The sequence below is a fragment of the Perissodus microlepis genome, chromosome 7, assembly GCF_051167445.1.
Source record: "Perissodus microlepis isolate ML-2025 ecotype Zambia chromosome 7, ASM5116744v1, whole genome shotgun sequence".
Lineage (NCBI taxonomy): Eukaryota > Metazoa > Chordata > Actinopteri > Cichliformes > Cichlidae > Perissodus > Perissodus microlepis.
In genome coordinates this window covers 9687262-9702952 of record NC_140467.1, presented here as the reverse complement: position 1 = coordinate 9702952, position 15691 = coordinate 9687262, and positions in this window count along the sequence as shown.

Here is a 15691-nt window from a genome sequence, read left to right as displayed (position 1 = left end):
GATGAGTCTTTTTTTTATTGGTTCAATCTCAGTGGTACGTTGTTTATATCCCATCACATTCTTTTTCCTTTGGGAGGCATTTGCCTGTACAATATAGTTCCCAGTCTACACTCTTCATTCACCTGCTTCCCAATCTCTTACTCTTGCTAAATACTTTGTACTCCCAGGTTCCCCAAGGAGGTAGGTAGCAGGCGGGCATGCCCAGTATCAGCCCTCTTCTCCTTTGAGACTGGCTGACGTCACCACTCTTCTCCTCCCAGGTGCTTTTGTGACACATAACAGTTTTACACATTAGTATGCTTGTTTTTCAATATCGCCTGTAACTATTGAAGAAAGATACACAAATACAAGTGCAATTTACCTTTAAAAAAACAGAGAATTAGAAATACTAATGATAAGCAATAGCAATGTAGAAAAGGCTGATATTACTGCTCGTCTAAAGTCATCTTCTGTTACTCCAATCCCCAACACAAAGCTAGACTCATTGCACACTCATCCACATGCGCTCTCATTCACACACCCTGAAGGCAAAGGTTTTCACACACTCTTTCAAATACCATGGACTCGGAGGAAACATCGATCTGGATTAATAATTGTAAGTGTACACCCTTTCGTTTGTTTCAACGGCATTCTTCCAGCATTATTAGAGGAGATGTGATATGTCAGTGTTTGGTAAGAGATGGGACACTTGTTGGTAGTTATGCAGGGAAGGTCTATTGTCTTGTCGTTGCTAATGTCACGCTGTCGGGGAAAGGAGTTCAGTGATCACATCTTTTGTCATGGCAATAAAAAAAGTCTCATTTACAGTTTGTTGGTGTTGTTGGGGTGATGGAAACTGAGCCTGAAAATTTAGCCTGGGGGGCAGAAGACGTGCTGTATGATATCATAACAAAACCTGGTGCATTCTGAGTGTGTACATAACATCATCATGGTAACCAGGAGAGCAACACTGTGTGTGCATGATTTATGATGCCTGGCCAGTTAATGCAATTGTGAAGAGTTCAGTGTTCAGTAATAAACCGGAGGCTTTTATGAAGTCTATGCATTCTGATAATTAACATATTGTTCTGGAGTCTGTTGTTTATAAAGGGAAACTATCACAGTACTGAGGGCCAAGACTTTGTGTTCACTTAGCTGGTCATTGCTTATGTTTGCAGATAAATTAAAAAAAGATCAATGGAAGCTCAGTTCTTGTCTATTTTGCATTATATATGAACACTTTACCTGTATGCAACCAAAGCTTGCTCAAATTTGATTGGTCAAAAGGATTCAAAGTTCTTCAAGTACTGTAAATTGCAAATGGACACCAGAGCAGATTCTCCATAATCACATGCAGCTGTTTGTGGAGATTATTTACTTAGTAACCTTCCAAAAGTACAGTGTCTTTGCATTACGTATTTGCTATTTTAGTAATCTTTCTACTGCACACTATAAACTTTGTTGAGCATGTACATTAAACTCTCCCTTCCACAGACACATCCCCCATTGGGTATTTTTCAGATTGTTAAAGGAATTAAAACTGCAAAAGACTATATGTTGTGTAAATTTTCCAGTCCTCTGGGCAGTATACCCCATGTTTGTGTGTGTTAACAGTGGTCTTTTAAGTCTCTAATTAAAAGCTAAGTTCAAGTATGCCTTTAGGTGAGTGGCTGAAAGGCAGGGAAGCTTATTTACTGTCATGTTGCACGCTGGGGACTTGTTAAGAGTGCTGACAGTGGCTCAAGTTGGTCCAAATAGCATGCCCAAATACTCTAACACAAAAAATCCATGTGCTTCGTACACTCACACACACAGACACGCATGTACACACACAAGCAGAGAGCAGAGCCTCATGTGTTATAGAGAGCTAGAGATTGCTCACAGCTGCCTTTCTTCAGAAGAGCAAAGAGGAAAACTAAGACAGGGACACTTGGACCACTTATTTCAGCAGGACCACTTGTATATTTGCATGCAGTAACACAAAGTAACAATTAAAAACCAAAATCAAATAAAGCAAACACCATTATTAATGTCCTAGCGCTTGCAAAGTTCTAAATGCACTCTCTAGGATTCACAACGTGCTGATTCTCCATTGTATTTGGGCCAGCATGAACTGAAAACCCATTGTCTCCTGGCATTTGGTCTAAATTTTTCCTCTCACATGGTCAGCTGTTTCAAAGTCAGAACCATGCACACAGCACTGGTTTCTGTGGGCACAATACAACAGAGTACCTCTCATTAAGTGTAGCTGACTGTTACCACATGGAGGTGAGGGTAAAAGGGGTGAATTTAACGCATCTGCTACTTCTCAACCAGGTTTAAATGGTTCAAAAGTAATATCACTATAAAGTTCAAGTTTAAAAAAGCAACTCCATTAACACCGGACAGAAAGCATTGTCTCTTCTTTGGTTTTCTGTCACTCTTCATACAAGTAGTTAAGGCTTAGTTAGCCCTGTGTTTGCTTTTACCCACAAAATGAAATGACAACTGACCGTGCAACCTGCACAAATGTTTGATCGTTAACAGCTGTTGGATGTTTTATATAAGTCAAAAATTAATCAATATGCATTTCACTGTGTTTAAAGGGCTTGCACATACTGGTGGATTTACCATGATAGAAACATAAAACAAGATTTGGGTAATTACCACCACCGTTAATTTAGGACAGCTGTGCCATAAACCTCCCATTGGATGGTGGTCTGATAGATTTGTTAAGCACTCTTTCATTGAAATAGTTTCACTGAGACTAAATAATATTTAATCACACAGTTTAATTCCAACTTTAAACAAGCGATGAAGGGGCTCTTGAAAATGTGGCCCACTGTGAGTTGTCTCCGGGTTTGTTTCTGAAAAGTGTAAACAAAGGAAATTGCCAAGAAATGCTTTGGGGTTTTGCTATAATCTACATATTAAGCTCAAAAGATAAAATGATTTCCTTCTACATAAGTCACAATGCTTTTATTAAACAGCAGTAATTGTTAAACCTCGTCACTGTGCGCACATTATAACAGGGCAATTAAATGTTACTACATGAAATTGCTTTAGATCATATGATAAATAAATAAATGACAACATAAATTTAAAGGGGATTTACTACATTGTTGATTTACAGTCCAGAATACACTTAAATGTGCACTGCTTTAAAGTATAAACATCAGTTAGATTGGGATAACTGTGCTTTCAAGTGATAAAGCCCTCTAGCAGGCATATTAAATGTGATGTAATGGTTCAACAGTCTGCATCATGTGGAAGTCAGGGAGGAAAAAATGATCAAAAGGACTGTAGGACTGTGTAATGACAAACCATGATCTTGCTAAAAAATACAACTCAACAATCACTGATCACATCCCACTGATAGGAACATCAGTCATAAAAATGCTTCTGTGAGTCATTCTAAAGGAACAAAGAGACAACAGATCAAGTGATGAAATGCATACAGTACTGAGCAAAAGTTTGTTAACAAAGAATGCTTTCAAAAATTGAAGTGTTATTCATTTGTTTTCATCAACAAAATGCAGTGGGTGGATAAAGGTGAAATCTAAATCAAATCAGTATTTGGTGTGACCACCCAAAACATAATCAATTCCTCTAGGTACACTTGCACACAGTTTTTGAAGGTACTTGGATGGTAGAAATAACCACAGATCTTATGGGGACGTAGGCTTCCTTGCATCCTTCTGTCTCTTCATGTAATCCCAGAAACACTCGTTGATGTTGTGATCAGGGCTCTGATGGGGCCATACCATCACTTCCTGTGGTTCTTGTTCTTCTTTACGCTGAAGATAGTTCTTAATCACTTTGGCTGTATGTTTGGGGTCATTGTCCTGCTGCAGAATACATTTGGGGGCCAATAAACAATCAATTATATTTCTGAAAGCATTCTTTGTTTACAATGTTTTTTCACACCTGCCTAAAACCTTTGGACAGTACTGTATCTTAACTGTTTTTGAAATGTGTTCCACCTTTTAACATACACCACTGTAACGTTGTACTGACCTGTAAACACCTCCAAGGTTATCCTGAAAAAAGAAACAACAACCCCACACCAGCTCAAATTTCCTTTAACTCACTTCCCGACTAATGGCTTTACCTTAAACTGTGGGCTACATGGCAGTTCTCTTTAACAGCAGCTTTTAGTACAAACATTTAGTAGTGTGTTGCTGTATTTACTAAACTGTTTTCCTCAGAGGTCCTTTTGTATATTCCTATTTAATCTCCATCAGTTTCTTTCTCATCTCGCTCATCACTACCCTGCCTTTCATTTGTACTGTTATTTGCTTCATGTTTTGCTCGTAACACTCTTTACTTCAAATCTTTTATTCTCTCTCCATCTTCTGTTACACCACTCACTTCTTTTCATGTCAGCCACACACCATCTCTCAAACCAAAATCCTCCTGGTGCTGACACAGATGGACGATCTGCTAGTTCATGCTTGCTGACCCATTAGGCAAACTTCTCTGCGCCACCGGACGCTTCTGTTTGCAAACTGTGACAAAGTATCAGCATTACCCTTTTCTCTAGATGCACGCAGCGTGGAAGAACAAGGGATCTCGGTATGTTTATATTACCCATTATACCCCCACCACGCATTACACCCATTTACTGGTGCATGCAGACAAGCCTGCGCATGCTCTCTCACACATTCACCAAACAAACAAAGGAAAACGTGAGTGCTTGTCTTTATCTATAGTAAAAGTTAGTCTGTGACAGTGAAGGACACAGCCCTGTTACATTAACTTAAGTGATGACTTAGCACTTGCTAAAGTTCCCTCAAGGCAAATAATTATAAAATGCAGTCTGTTTCAGTCTCACACAGATTTCCTATTAGCTTAATAAGTCATTAATTTTAGTGGAGTGTTATTAAGATAAAGTTAATGAAGGTAAGACTAATTAAGACATGATAAATTGACATGTCGGTTACACCCATTTACATATTATCTATCGCCTCCGACTTATCTGCTTTTACTGCAGAATGCTTCCTAAATTAAAATGACATCCAGCTCATTTATCTTGGAGATTGACATTTGCAGGAAGTTTGCAGTTGGTTTCTTTGGCTGAGCTCAGTACTTTGACAGATCAGCATCTTCGGGCTTCTCCAGAACTGCAGAATACCAGCGTCTGACTTGCTGTTTGTAATTAGCAATGACATTAGCGACACTAGCCAAGATGATGAGGAAGAAGAAGAAGACGAGGATGTCTCTGAAGCAGAACAAATGATGAAGTGATCAGAACATGATTAGTCTACTAGCCTGCTAACTGCTGTGTAGAGCAACGGAGTCAATAAGAAAATACCAGTTCAAATGAGAATAAGGTGTATTATTAATATTCAGATAAAACATTTTGACTAAAAAAATGTAAATGAGTACAATTAAACAATAGTTAAATTGTTTCGGTTAGTATAAAAGAGGCAGTACAGTGGGATTTGCCTGCAAAGACGATGTAATAATCGCCAAAAAATTGCTTGTTACCATAGATAAGCAAGCATGTTCTTTAAACCAAAGAACACTGCATTTCATTTCTCTTTCAGCAGCAGACATGGTGTCAACTGAGTTCAGCTTAATGTGACTCTTTTAAGTTATAATATGTTTGACCCTATATGACTCCTTAGCCAATGCCTTTGTCAGACGTTGTGGAAAACAGGGCCTAAGGGAGTGTCCCTTTTTTAGGAAAGGAAATTGACACGTTGTTTTAACGACTCTGATGTCCTGAGGTGAGCTTCACTTTGGTTTGAGAACCCTTCTTAAGTGTGCCATTAATTTTCACTCCTCCCTCTTATATTGCTCACCTTCTTCCACGTGGAGTGCACACTCAAGGAGAAGGTTAGGGTAATCCTGTCTGTGCAGGTGTGAGTGACAGCAGTCATTTCAGAGAGTTTCACTAACACCTTAGAGGGAAAAGGAAAATGAGAATAGAAGAAAAAAAGTGTAGGATTTGTTCAAAACATTATTGTTTTTTCATTTGTGGATAATGTCCTGTTTAGCCCAGCTGTACTTTCTCATCTACCCCTGTGTCCGAACTCAAAACAGTACATTATGCAACAACATGGCTCACAGAGGGTGAGCCAAGGATAATTCACTGATGTGTGTTTGGTTAATTGCACAAGTTAACAATTAAGCTAATGTTGTGTTCTCAATTATGCTTTGTTCACTGTGTCCTTTTCCCACTCGATTTGATTATGTCAAACAAACAAGGCAAAATATTAGCAGCGGTAGAATGATTGGCACTGGATTAGCTTGTGATGCATTAAAGGAAAGCATTTCACTTATCCTAGACTGCCAACTTTTATGCAGAGTGTTCATGCACATAAAGATGACTGTATTGTTTCCGGTGAAGGGAATGTTGAAACAGTGAATGCTGTACAGACCACCCAAAGAAAACAAAAAGCTCATTAACCACCATTTAAACCACATTACAATGCTCACAGTATCATATTTATTTACTTTACCACAATAATGAACACAACTTGCATTGATACAACTTTTGCCAGTTGGACAAAAATGCACTTTTGTGCCATTAGCCTGGACGCTTCAACCTTGTGTGATCATGGGCAGTGAGGCAGATACACTGGATGTAGGGGCCATAGGGGCACAGGCAGAATTAGGGTGACTGTGCATGTTGGGATGGCTTGCTGGGTTTCTTTGTTTGTGTTTGTATGGAATCAGCAGTATTACCAGAATGTGTTCGCTCACTGTAACAGTGGTAGCCTTCATCTTTGTTCACCCATGGGCCACTTAAAACTATACATCTATGGGAACCATGATGAGGCAACCAAGCAGAACAACATGAGGCTTGGAAGAGGATGAGATAAAGGGATTAGAGAAAGGAAGGGTGGCTAAATGAGATTTTAGACTTGGAGAGTAGTTGCTGTGTTGTGTTTGATGCCTTGGCAAAGACTGGGGCCCGGCTAATGTGGCGTGATACACTGGGTACTGAAAGCAGGGCCAAGGGTTCCTTCCTGGGCATGAGTATCTGGGTTGGAGCATAATTGGACAGCTGGACCCTTTCCTTGCATATTTTTGCAAAAGAGGATGTTGTAAGCTTATCTTACTTTCTCCTCTCTCCTCTTCTCTAATGTACTCTTCTCCCAGTATTGATTTTGCTTCAGCACAGAGAGAATGCTTGCGATCAGTGCAGTAATCGAAGATTGAAAAATTGATTTTTTTCCTGTTCCCTCCAAGAAACTGTTTCTCACTTGACTGTGACAAGCTCAGTAGTTACTGATACTTTAACAAAGGGCATCATACAATAATACCCCCTTCCCTTCCTGCATTTTGTAGAGGTTCTCTTTAGGTAATGAAGAGCAGAAGCTTTTGCTAGACAGTGAGTGCACTATATTAACTTACAGGAATGCTGTCTTTCTACTTAGAAGTGAAACTAAACACACTACCCATTCATAATGACTTGTTTTTGTCTGCAGGGGATTCGTTTAAAAAAAAAAAAGCCCCTTTTTAACCAGAAATTTGATCTGTTAAAAACACAGTTTGTGTAGTTTGTGTCTACATCAGTTAAATAATAACACAACTGAAAGGCTCTGATTACGGGGAGGCATTCGTAAAGTGGAATCCTTTTTCTAATTGCTCGCCCCATCATAAAACTTATTTACAAGCAGGATGTTGAGAAACCAGTTAAAATTATATTGTTGCAGCTGGAAGAAGTTGAAGGGTGTATGTCCTACAGAATATCAATGGATGAAGGTAAATTTAGGACAAAGAGTGCATGTAGAGTGTGGGTGCAGGTCTTGCACAGAAACATGCAGGATTTGTTTTAGGCAAAGAATCCTTTTCCCTTTATTCATAAAGCAGAAATAATGGTAAAGGACTTGTGCCATGACACATTTAGAGTCATCACCTGGGCTGACTGGGCAGGGTGACAGTCATTCAGCCATAAGTTAAAATGAGGTGTAATTTCCTCTTGACTAATTAGTTTGAAAATGGTGCTTTGAGCTTCTGACCTGAGTTATAAAATGCCAGAAGGTGTCTGAGGCAATGGCAGATAAGACAGAGGCAGAAAGATGTGACAAAAAAGTGACAGTGTGGGCTAGAGGAAAAGCCTTTTCTACATCACTGGCAAAACAGCAACTCATAATCTTAGAGAAATTCTTCTCATTGTAGGCAATGTTCAGATTAATAGTGAGTCCTTGACTGAGCCAGGCTTGTATAAAGCTGATTTTAGCTTCTAACACCAAGTAAACCAAATGATCAGCGTTGTATTTATTTCTTTTCTTTATTTGGTTTTTTTTGGTGTCTATGTTTTGTTCTCTCTTCTTTCTTGTTTCTTTTGTCACCCTCAGTGATTTAAGGTTGATTGTATTCAAGGACTGAATGGTTCTACGTCCAACAAGAAACACTGAGTTCATGTCAGAGTCAAGGTTCTGACTGAAAATATAAACCTGCGTGGATGGACGGAGGTTCACGGATCCATTTTGTTTGACCTCGGCATAACACCAGGCGCTCCATTAAAGAAGATGCTCCAAATGGATCTATCAAGGGCCTTGCTCCCTGAGATAGTGTTGACTAGGTCAGCTAATTCAGAAATGATGCTGCTGATGTGCACATTGAGGGGTCAACTGCAAAGGCATTTTGATCAAAATGTATAATGCACTACATAATCCATCAACATGTAGACAAAGCAAGGTTAATGCAACTATATAATGTTTGCTTGGTAACGAGTACTTGGATGCTCTATCCATACAAATGACATGTTGACAACCAATCACTCATTAACAATCAGTACATTTTTTAATAAAAAAGATTACAGAAGAGGTATCTCAAATGGGTTGTTATTTTTCCATCAGACAAAAAGCATCAGTCTATTCTTTGAGCATAATTTATTTGACAGATTTGCAGTGATCATATTAGTGGAGAATGTTTGCTGCTTACTTTAAAATATTTCAAATGTTTTGACTTCAGTGTTGAGAGATTCTGTCTTCAGACTGCTGGAGCTACAAACATGGATGTTAGACTTAACCCAGAGTGACACGTGTTGTTGACCCCCTGCGCTTTTCACCAAAGATTTAGCAGGGGCATACTCCTGTTCAGTACTGGTTTTTAATGAAATCTGACCTTTAGCTCTAAGTCTCAGCCTCACCACACGATGATAATGGTAACTGAGTGGTGACTGAATTTGGCTGTCATGTTGAAGCTAGAGTACATTTTCTGAGTAAAAGTAGCTCAATTCTCGTTTTTTCCCCTCATGGAGAATAAAACCCACTGGAGAATATTGAATGTTGATTATTTTTTCTAGACTTTGTGTGAGTTGGCAGAGTTGTGTAAATGTGCTAAGAATAATGTATCAGCAGGTTGGAGGAGAAACAGTAGCTCTTATGTGTTTCACAAACCATTTCGCCACTGGTACTACCCACAATGAGTGGAAAAATGTTTGGGTTTGTCACATGTTAGCTTGGAAGAGGTTATTGTTATGTCTGCTTCCAGAAGGTATACCATTACATGCGGGGCTATTGCTTGGGGCCTTATGGCTATTTTTCTTTTTCTCTTTCCTCATTTTCCCTTTCTATACCATAAACTAGATAAAGTTCAGTATGTTAAATACCAGAAGTGTGCCAGAGGCAAAACTTCAAGTGCATATGGGAGTTCAGTTTGCAACGGTGTCAAGGACATGAGCCATGTGATGTTGAAATGACTATCCTTCTGAGTAAAGTCAATAAACCGCACTAGTGATGAGAATCAGCTTGTCTGTCTCCACCATACAAATGCACAGAAACATTCACTCACATTGTAACTCATTCTCCTGCTCTTTCTCCCAGCCTACTTCCTTTCTTTATTTGCTGAAGGAAAATGAATGTGACACATCAGGTTTTTAAATGTGGGTGTTTTATGCTCAAGGGTTTTTTTTTTTTTGGGGTACAGTAAATCTGCAAAAACACAACCTTTCAAACCTTATATATAATTAATGTGATGAATGATAGGACATAATTCTGGAAAGTATTTCAAACAACACAAGATACTGTAATAATGTTTCTAGAAAGTGTAGACTTTGTTTTGGATTTACGCTTTCTTTTTTCACAACCTCCAAATATAGACTCGTACATGGGTTGTTTGTCAGCGCACTATAGCGAAAGGACACCTTGCAAGCATCTTTGCAATACTTCATCCTACAGTATTTGCAGCATTTGACCACCTAGAATGAGAAACGCTACCATGCCGGTGGTTCTCAGCCCACCAGTATTACCTGCACAGGGCTGCTTCTCTAAAAATGTCTCACACACAAAATGTTTTGCAAGAGTTTTCATGCTCGTCCTGCATCTAATAAAATGAACACCCAGTGGATTGCTATTTATGTTGATGGTTACTGCTCACACAACATCATGAATTCATCGTATAAGTATAATGCACAGCTAATGTGGCCACATTACCATTAGCGCTGTATACAAACAGGCCAGAGCTGTGTTAAAATTGTAGCCTAATGGTTAAGAACAATCAGAAATTGTGGCAATCCTAAAAGATCAATTTGAAACAAGAATGGGATGTGGGTTAGTGTTTTCATTTCACCCTTTGTGCCGTTGTGCAACCTAAATTCAGCTTGCTTTTTTGGATATTTTTTTCTAATGTATTAGTTTTTTTGTTTTTTCTGTGGCACACATCTAGGGGACACAAAGAGCTCATCTTACACCAAGAACAGTTCTCTATTTTGCAATAGAGAGACTGGATCCAAACTGAAATTTAATGGCTTCTTGGTTTGACCTGTTCTCCCTCGTCATTCATGACATTCCACTCAGTAGTTTTTTTGGTGATAAAGAGTGTTCAAGTCACACATATGTTGTTTTAAAGTGGATTTTTCGTTAGAGGAAAGGCAGTATTTGTGTACCAGAATCAGTTCTGATCATTATCAGTGATATTCTCAGTAGAAGAACAGTTTACAGTTCCCAAGTTTATTTAAGTATATTTAAAAAAGTATTACTGGATCATAGAGCATGATAATGTTTTTCCTAAGCAATAACACTAACATTATTCTCCAGTTAATGCATTAATAGATAACTAAAACAGAAGTGGTGCATAACTTAAGCTGCACTGTTATGTCTGTTTTTTATCTCTCAGCTGTAAAAGCTTCACTGGGAGAAATACAGTTTAGAGATGAAGCTGATTCACAATGATAACAGATCACGGAAAAGGAAGACCAAGAGTGCTAAATATTGTCAAGAAAATGAAACTTGTTTGACATGAGGTGCTGCACAGCCTTGCCAAGGACCTTGGAATTGCTATAGCGTTAAATATCTCACATATGAGAAAAATTTGAATATTTTCTATTAATTGACTTAAGCTGATGCCTCAAAATGTGTTAACGCTAAACATTAAAGAAAAGCAAGCAAAAAAACAAAAAAACATAATCAAATGAACAAACCAAAACAAAAACTAAAAGTCTGCAGTGTGCTAACCCTTGTACTCTAACCTCCTGAAAGCAGGGTTATCAAAAAGTAACACATTACATTAAAATGCTTCTAGGCTATTTGTGAAGAAGTCATGAAAATCCTGCTCACAAATATCACACACCATGCTGCTATTCATTTATCACTGTCTGCTCTCTGTGTGACTACATTATGCATGTTAAATGTAATAGTGCACTCAAAAGATCATGATAAGAAGATTTTAGGCACAAATATATGTTAATGACTTCTGCTGCATATTTTAACCCTCCTCATGTTTACTTATCCGAAAGTGTCAGAAACCAAAAAATCGGAATAAACATTGTTTATATCTCACTATTAACTCCATTACTAACTATTTCAATTAATATTTGGTGCAATGGTGCTCTTTACCTCTCACAGATCATGGTTCAATGAGGATAATTCACTTGTTTTTCATAAAAAATGCATTTTAAAACTTTTTTAATGTGCGTTGGAAAGACCTACATATAAAACACAATCGTTTTACATGGCATTGATTATTTAAATTTTTTTTTTAAATAATTAAAAAAAAATTTCTTTTTATGTAGTGATATAGATAACATGTGACATCTCTTCTGTTCTGACTTAAAATCAAGACTAAGCCTCCTGTTATGATGCGGGTCAAATTGACCCATTTAAAATTTTAAAAATCTAAAAAAAATAATTCGTATTTTTTCAGTATGAAACTTCTTCTGCTTGACTTAATAAGGGTAATCAAAATATAAAATAAAAGCAGTTCCTTTCACATATGTGCAACCCCCTCTGCATGTTTATATTACACAGATACTGTTTGGGTCAATTTGACCCAGCAGTCAAAGTGGAGGTTAAAGAAGCTCAAATAATAACAGTAAGTTTCATCAGCTTTTGACAAACAACCCAAACAAAGACACATGAACGAAAAAACTCCTCAAATAAAACCTATTTGAATCCAGGAAGCACTGCTTCTGAGCGTAAATACAACCACTGTCTTTTTGATTGCAACGTATTTAATTGTGGAAATGTATATTTCAAAGTTCTCTTTCACAGAGTGTTGTCTTTCTTTCAGAAGTTTTGTATGAATAGAATTTAATAATGTGACTTTATCTTTTAGGTGTGCAAATTGAAAGCTGCAACCAGTTTTCTGGATCTGCCCCTGCCCCCAGTCCATGTGTGTATTATTGGTGGGTATGTGCATGTGATTTAGAAAGAGACTGTGGGTTTTTTTGTTTGTTTTTTTGTCCCTGTGGACATGCAGGTAGGCCTAAAGGCTGAAATATTGATGGATGATGATAAATTCATGTTGTTGTTAACTAAAAAACAAGTTTTCATTGTAGTGTTTTCGTCATCTGGCAAATTGTCTTTTTCTGAATGCTGAATGTTTCAGATGAATTAGAGATTAAATTCTTTTTAATTGTTGTCAAGTTTTTAAATGCATAAACCTTTTTTTAATATTGCTGCACTCACAAATGCTGTTTATCCCCTACGAGTGAACAAATTCAGTTTTGTCATAGTAGAGCCTCTGCCACCACAAAAAGGGTGTGGTCATCACAGGGATGAAGACAAAACCGTTTCAGTCACTTATTCATACAGTAGCACCAGCTCAGAGTTTTTGTTGCTTTATTTTTTCATCCATATTTTATTAAGAAAGAGTCAGTCACCAACAGCATGTGGTTTATTCCATCATAAATAGTGTATTGCGTACGCTGTCTATTTATGCCATGCTCTCATGAGTCTGCTTACATGGAAGAGTCAAAGAGAAGAAAATGTTTAAAACTTTTTGTGGTGACAAATATACTGAAGTACAATTGTACTCTGTCCAAACTTGTGTTTTAAATAATACTACTAGTGTTCAGCCGTGGTTCGATCTGTATGTGTTTTTCTTGTCTCCAAGATGCCCCTCGGGTAATTTTGGTGAGGACCTGAACTGATTCCAGTAGCTTCCAGAGCACTGGGATCAGCTTTTTCTTTCATACCAAGACCTGCAGCTCCACACAGCTGGCTTCCATCATTGCATGTTTGTGTATGTGTGTATTATGTCTGCAATAACCGCAGTTTCAATACATCATGCATGAAAAAGGCAGCAACCCAATATCTATGTCAGTGGGGTAAACTGCATCACTGCATTGTCTCATTTCATTTGGAACACGAGAAGACAGTCATTAAATACATTTTAATTTTCTTATGTTAAAATTTAAAGTTGTGAAAAACAAATGGTAAATGAATCCTTTTCTAAATCAATACTTTAACTGGCAATAATACTTTTAAAAAGATTTCTTCCTTTATTCTGGATCTCATGTATGCCTTGCAGGCTGCCCATTTATATTGCTTACTTGTATCTGGTGTGAAGGGAGTCTCGAATAAAGCTGGATGCATGGATCTAAGGGTACAGGCTGTTGTTGTTGTTGTTAAAGGGTTGTTAAAGGATAGGTGGGAGGCAGATGTGGTTGCCTTTTACTTCTAGTTTATTTTGCTGAGCCAAATCCTCTCTTTTGGGATCATGCACTCTCAGGTTCGAAGAGTGGGTGGAGGTCTGAAACGATGAATAGACAGGAATGAAGGAAGTGATTGAAAGAGATTTTTGTGGGTTTGCTTTCATGTCTTCCACCCTACTGCACCTATACACCCATCAAAAACTCTTCCCATCCCTTCTTTCCTGAGTCCATTCATGCTTAATGTATATTCTTGTCCACTTGGGGAGACTGGGGGAGCTCATGCCTAGAGAGAGGCCGAAGAGGAAAGCATTTTGTAAGTGGAAATTTGTGACGATTAGGGGTGTACTGCGTAGGCGGGGGTGTGTGGTGAGAAGGGAAGTCCATTATTTGAAGAGGGTGAAGTGAATTCTGATGGGGGGGGGTCCAGCTTTCAAAAGGGTATTGACAGATCTCTTCAACTGCTGTCCCCACTTCACAGCCCTCATCAGCCCCAATTCTAAACATACCAGTGCCCCTCCACAAGTTAAAGAAGTCCCCCCTCCCCTGCTGTGCCCACACGTATGAGTATGAACTGATGGTCAGGGTACTCTGAAGCTTCTGTCTTACTGAATACAAGTGGTGCTTCAGAACAGGCTCATTCTCCTTGAAGCACACAACTCCTTTGGGGTGTATAAACCTATCAAGGACGAGTCTCTCTTTTTATTGGACCCGTGTTATTCAGTGCACTTTTCAATCATAGCTAGATTTTAACAAGTCTATAAAGCTCAATAACATTTCAACACAGATAAAGAAATGAAAAGGGTAAGGGCTAATGTTTGGGAACATGTGTGGAACGTATGAGAATTGAAAAAGATGAGGAAGATGAAGCTTTAACATGGAATTCTCAAGTCTTCGTGACCATTTTTGGGAAGAATTCATCTGAATTTTAAAAATATTCAGTAACTTTGAGCTTTAAAAAAAGCACTGCGGATGAAGCACACTGTATGAGAAAGTTACTGTTACTGTTACTCCTTTAAGAATTAACCATCAAATGCACTAAAATCTTCATCTTATCAACATGCGAGAAGTATGGCCCCCTAAAGTTGGAGTAAAATTCCTAAGAGGGCCATTCCTTCCTATTTCACCCCCAACCATCGCTCTTTCTGGTCTTAGTTATGGCAGATTGGGTTGCATGATCCTTGGAATATTAAACTACTACATCAACACTGCCAATCCCAGTAGAAAAAGAGAGAGAGAGAGAGAGAGACAGAGAGAGAGAGAGAGAGAGAGAGAGAATCTGCCTCTTCCAGCTTCTAATCCAGTCTGTTTGCAAAGCACAGGCTTTGGCGTGACACTTGTTCCCCATAGATTCTAGTGTTCTCACTGGAGAACAGCTTACATTAGCATAACCGTGAGGCCCATCCCTTCACTACAGGATTAGTTCAGCTCTCCTCCCACTGTCTGATGGCTCTTTATCCAGATGGATACAGCCTGTTAAAGGTCTTAACCACACTATTGCCACCAAAGTCATTATCATTCACCACGAGAAGGAATCAGCTCACTGAGGGCCTGCTGTTTAGACTGAGAGTGACATCTCATTTGGGATGGTTTGAAAGAAAAGACAGGGAACTCCCCTTCAGTCTCTGATGGAGTGACCAATAAATGAAGTAACTATTTTAGATGGCTAATTTGGCCCTTAAATTTTTCTTTTGAAAGTGTGTTTATGTACATTAGGCATTGTTTCTGGGGGACATAAATAGCTTTTCACCAAGACCGCGACGCTATGTTTGCTCATAGTGTCAAAGTTTATTAACACCTCGGTAAAATCCCTGGATTCCATCCTAGGACCAATAGGTTTTTCAAAGGTTTGTATTTTTTCCATATTTTATTCTATAAGAAAGTCAAAAGTTTAGCTTGATG